The 5933-nt window shown below is 36.3% G+C and overlaps 1 long non-coding RNA gene across 1 annotated transcript; it reads left to right on the top strand.

The window, feature by feature from the left end:
- The first annotated feature begins 472 nt into the window (after positions 1–472).
- LOC134810680 (uncharacterized) lies at positions 473–2212 on the top strand. Its single transcript, XR_010159279.1, has 2 exons — positions 473–974; positions 1088–2212. It is a non-coding gene; the product is annotated as an uncharacterized LOC134810680 (long non-coding RNA).
- The last annotated feature ends 3721 nt before the right edge of the window (positions 2213–5933 follow it).

Here is a 5933-nt window from a genome sequence, read left to right as displayed (position 1 = left end):
GCCTCCCAAAATATTGAGATTACAGGTGTGAGCCACCACGCCTCCTGAACTTGGAATTCTATACCATGCCAAACTATTGATAAAATATGTGGGCAGAATGAAAAAGAAAATGAAACCCAAACTTTTGAGAAAGCTTTGCCTCACTAATATTCTTTTTTAGGATGTTTCTTGAGAATACAGGCCAAGAAAACAAGGGACTTGTTGAAGGAAATGGAGTGGATTGGGTCTGTGAAACAGTGGAACAAATTCAGAAATGCAGTGAACGCAAGTTCCAGGATAGTTATGCAACAGGAAGCCTGTCTATCCAGATTGAAAGACTTCAAGACTGTAAGAACTGCCTGTAGAAAAAAAGGAGTTCCTGGATTTGCTAGTATTCTGGAAATGTTGGAAGAATCTAGTCTAATGATGCCATAAAGGAAGACAATTCAAGACAAAGTAAAAAGGCAATTTATAATTTAATTGAGTAGGGTATATGACAAAAAGCTGTACAAAAAAACAAGTAGAGACATAGAAGGTAACTTTCATGGACAGTGAATACTGTTTACACAGATGTAGCATAAATATCCTTTACTGATTTTCAAAAATACAGTCCACCTGTAGGCAAAGCAAGAATTGCTTAACTATAGTTACAGAACAGGTTGTAAATGTGAAGCATGATAGTGTAATAAAGGAACCAAAGATGAAGACAAGGGTAAGGGATACAAAATTCTTATCTGGCAAAGTGAAGAGGGATTGTTTATATTGAAGCAAGAACTGTGAGTTACATTATTTAAAGTTGCAAATGTAATAAGTGCAATGCTGACTAGTGATATAATTTATTAGCTGTTATGAGTAGGGAAAATTTGTGGTGGTTTAATGTAGTTAAATCTTTATCTATCTTGGCAGGAAGTGAGTATGCAACATCTAAGATTGAGACATCAAAAATTCACAGCATGAGCAGATTGTTTACAGATGGGGTAACTAAAAACAATGAGGTAAATGGGGTTGCCTCTGGGAAAAACATTGGAGGCATTGGAAAGGGTTGGGTTGGGGGCCTGTTGTTTTTTGCATTCGCCCCCTTGAGTTCATTTGTTCTTTCATCTAACAGACACTTACTGTTTGCCAAACACATGTAAATGAAACGACTTTACTGAAGATTTGAGGACATGAGATATTTTCTATCACCACAGTGCCAGATTTAAAATTGAATATTAGAGAAACTTGTTCTTAAAACTTTTTGCTAGGCACTTTATGCCAACCATGTTGCTACCCTCTTCTGTCCATTCCTCTTACATTCTCATTCTCTAACAACTTTTTCAGTCGTCTCACACCCATACACAGTCTTGTTTGTTGGTGTTATGGGGAACTCACAAATGGAGCCATAAAGAAGAAATATGACCTCTCCTGTGTTTCACCTCCAGTGGGGTTGACGGGAGGTCCCAGGATTTCTGTGAAGGGGATTTGTAGTTTTGGAGTTCCAGATGGTGACAACTCGAGCAGCAAGCCTGATGAGCATATTGAGCAGACTACTAAGAACAGGAATGAAAAACAAACAAACAACGACAACAACAAAAAACACCCTTCTCTTTCTCACCTGTACCAGAATAGTGGCTCTGAACCAAGGCTGCATATTAGAATCACCCAAGGAGCTTTTAAAAACATCGATGCCCAGGCACCACCTCTTCCCCTTTTGATGCTCTTCCTTCCAACTCCCACCACTACCAAATAAATTGAAAATCTAGTGAAGGGACCTCAGTCCCATGATTCAAATCATTAATATAAAAGTCACCTGCAATTTCTGCACAATTGATTGAATTGGGCAAAACAGATTAGAGCATTGAACCACTTTGTCGACGATTTTCAAACTGATATTCTAAGGAAGAGAACTTGCTCCTTAGAATTTTGCATTGGCTGTTCCTTCTGCCTGGGACACTTTCCCTTCCTATATGCATAGCTTACTACCTCACCTCCTCAATGAGACTGACCTGCCCTCCAGGCGCCAAAATGGCACTTCCAAGCTCACTCTGCTCTACTTTCTTTTTATCATAGCACTTATCAGTGTCTAACATAGAATTTGCCCACTTCTTGTACCTATTGTGTAATGTTTGTTTCCACCCACTAGAATGTAAACAAATATGATCAGGTATTTTTCATTTCATTCACTGATGAAACTTAAGTGTCTAGAACAATACCGAACATGACTGAGCACTCAATAAATACTCGTTGAATTTCAGTGGCCTCTCAAATAGCATTTAACTCATTATCTCCATAAAAGATAAGTGTTAACCCATGTTATGTAATATGTTTGGAATGTGCTAGCATTACACGCTTGCATAAAGTTTTTTGAAGAATTATATACCTTACCAGGCAAATATTCTGTACCCCTATGAAGCCTGCTGGATATCTGGGCTGTCAGTCAGAAGATCTGGGCTATAATCTCATGTTGTCTGTTAAATAAATATGTAATATTGATCAAAGTACTTCATTCCTCTCAGTGTCACTTAGGTTATTTATAAAAGAAAGAGGTTGATATAAATGAATTCAATTTTTTTCTCTTCTATTATATAGTACTTTGTGACCACATATGAGGTTGAAATACAATAAAATGTTAATTTTGTGTTTTTTATTTTCTTCTGATAGCAATTAAAATATGCAGCTATCTCCATATTTCAAGTCCAATTTACTATAGTAGTTAAGAGCTATCCCCTTTGGAATCAGATTGTCTTGATTTTAACCCTTGATTTACTGCTTATAACCTCAGTATTTTTTCTATAATTTTATGTATTTAATTTATTTTTCTGTAGAGATAGGGTCTTGCTGTGTTGTCCAGGCCGGTCTCAAATTCCTAAACTCAAGCAGTCCTCCTGCCTCGGCCTCCCAAAGGCCTGGGATTACAACAGATGTGAGCCACTGCACTGGCCCTTATCTCAGTATTAAACAAATTATTCAATATTTCTCTGCCTCAGTACCCTCATCTGTAAAATGAATATAGTAATATCAATTTCAGTAACAATTTTTATATTTATTATGAAATTAAATTAGATAACTCATGCAAAAACATTTAATACAGTGTGTGATTCATGATAAGAGCTAAATGATTAACTTTTTATGAAATACTAACTTTAGTAATACCTTCTGTTTACATGCATTTGTGAAAATAAATGATGACCAATAAAACGAGAAAAGCAAAGGCTATTTATTCTGAGCTTGCTATAGCAAGGGAGTCGGCCGTTTTCACTGGCATTTTGGCAGACACTCAAAAGCAGGCAAAAGAGTGGAAAAGCTTCTGGGATGCCCTGATCAGAGGCAGCTGGCATGGGGGTACTGGATACAGGCAAACCAGAAGCAGAGCATCTATGTGATTGATTAGGGTACATATTTGGCTTTATCTAGTTGGTTCTAAGTTGGAAGTGGGGACAACAATTAGGGAAGCCGTCAGTTATTAATCAAGTCCTAATGATTTGGGACTGATTGTTTTGTTTAGCTTCCTGGATTTTCACTAGAGATAGCAACCTGGCTTCCTGCAATTCTGACTTACATCAGACTGGCTTTCTTGACTGTTTATTGTAGGTAAGAGGGTTGCTTCCCTGGACAGGTTGCTAAAGGTTGTTGGTCAAAGTTTGATTTTTATATATGTTCTGGCCATTGTCCATTTGCATATTCAGTCTCTCAGCCTTTATTAGCAAAGTTATTAAGAATATTCACCATTGGAAAATTAATTATTTTCATTTTTTTTATCAGAGTTTGATTTAAATATTGCTGAATGGTTGGTGCTGTATAAACCTATCCAATCAGTATTTTGCAAATACATTACCTTCCCTTAATCCGTTTTATCTTTTAAAAAAAGGCATTAGAATAAATACAACTTGGTCGGGCACAGTGGCTCATGCCTGTAATCCCAGCACTTTGACCACTTTGGGAGGCCAAGTTGGGTGGATCACTTGAGGCCAGGAGTTCGAGACCAGCCTGGCCAACATGGTGAAACCCTGTCTCTACTAAAAATAAAAAAATTAGCCGGGCATGGTGGGATGTGCCTGTAATCCCAGCTACTCAGGAGGCTGAGGCAGGAGAATCACTTGAACCCGGGAGGTGGAGGTTGCAGTGAGCTGAGATTGTGCCACTGCACTCTAGCCTGGGAGACAGAGTGAGACTCTGTCTCAAAAAAAAAAAAAAAAAAAAAAAAAAGAATAAATACAACTGTTCTTTGTATTTTTGATGTTCTTTTTACCTAATCTTCTTCAGTGCTGATTTGTCCTTTGAATTTTAAGATGCAAAATTATATTTGGAAAGGGACCCATTTCCTACATTTCCCCCCAGAGCGTTCAGAATTTAAATTTATGCCACTGAATAGGATGCTTTTTATAAAGACACTAATATTATTTTTTTCCATTTAAGTGTATTTTTGTTGTTTTGCCCTTTATTCTCTTTTAATTTTAAAAGACTAGTCTCCCCAGTCAATAAAAGTTTGTATGACCTAGCAGTTCTTGCATATGTATAGTGTGTATATTCATTGTTACATGGCTTCTTGATTTGGATATCAGTCACAAGAGGTACTTAACAAGTAACAGTGACTTATTGGAAGACTCTCATTCCTGTTGAACATCCACTACAATTTTGCATTTATTCTCTATAGAATTGAAAAAGAACTGTAATGCCAAATATACCAAATACAAGGTTATTTGGAAAGAAAACATGAATTTCCACCATTATATAATTTATTCTTGATAAGCTTCTATGGTAGGAGAATAATTATTAACTTGGCATTTTAAGGTATTTAAATTGCAAAACTATTTTTAAAATAAGATAATTTTCATTTATGTAATAGTGATGTTATCAGTTACATAGTATTACTAGAATATCCATATTTTTTCCTTGTTCTGCGACTAAAAACAGATTTTATAAGTACCAGAAATCATAGCTTTAATTATAAATGTAAATTGTTATTTTTAAAATTTTGTTTTAGAATACATACCAGTCATGACACAGTTAAAATAATGATTTGATAATGTTACTTTATTATAACTAGGATATTTGAAAAGGGTGTCCTTTTGGGAGAGTGCCAAGAAATGTGCTTGTGTGTATTTTTATGTTAATTTAATAGAAATCAATGAAAACTCATGCTAAGTATGCTAGAAATTTAGTGTGGCATCCAGAGCTCAAAACTAGAGTTTGCAATCAATTTCCAAAAAAGGATGTAAAGCATATCTAGTCTTCCATATGCAATTCCAGGGTGGCAGGGGAAATTAGTCTTTCCTGTTTAAAAAAACATGTATGTTAGAGTTAATCTCCAGAGTTAAGTAACAAAAGACCACCAGAGTTGTAGATAAACTAATGAAAGAAAAGAGATTTGAACTCTATCCATTGAAGTTTTTTTTTTTCTCATGAGTATATATTTTATTTGCAGGAGGATTCTGTTTGGCTCCTGTACAAATCTGCCTGCTCTGACTTACAATACAGCCTTGTTCTTTCATTGTCATTGTATTCCTTCCTTCCTTACAAATACTTATTTCAAAGTATCTTTACAACTAAACTATATCCTTTTTTCTCTTCCTTGGCTTACAAATTCTCCTATTTGTTGTGTCTGGCTAATACTTTCTTACAGTGATTCACTCATTTCCTGAAGCAGATTATAATCTCCAACTGTAAATTCTTCTCCAGCAAGGGGTTGATTTGGGCATTCTTGTTATGTACTCAGGATATGGAATCTGAACCACAGGGTAGTTTCACATTTGCCTCTGCCTAGGCTGATGGATTTCACCATACCTGGACCAGTTACAATGCAAACATCTCAGTTTAGGATCATTCCACAGTTACCTGCAGGCAGAGGTGCTGGCTTCTAGTGGGTGACTTCTTTTCCACCTAATATTTTAGACAGAGTGCAAAGCTTCCTTACAGTTTCCTAGGCAGGGTCAGTGGCTGAGCTTCTTTCATTTCATGGGATGGTCAGCCCCTTA

This window comes from Pan troglodytes, chromosome 7, assembly GCF_028858775.2.
Source record: "Pan troglodytes isolate AG18354 chromosome 7, NHGRI_mPanTro3-v2.0_pri, whole genome shotgun sequence".
NCBI classification, from domain to species: domain Eukaryota; kingdom Metazoa; phylum Chordata; class Mammalia; order Primates; family Hominidae; genus Pan; species Pan troglodytes.
This window is presented reverse-complemented; position numbering and strand designations above follow the sequence as displayed.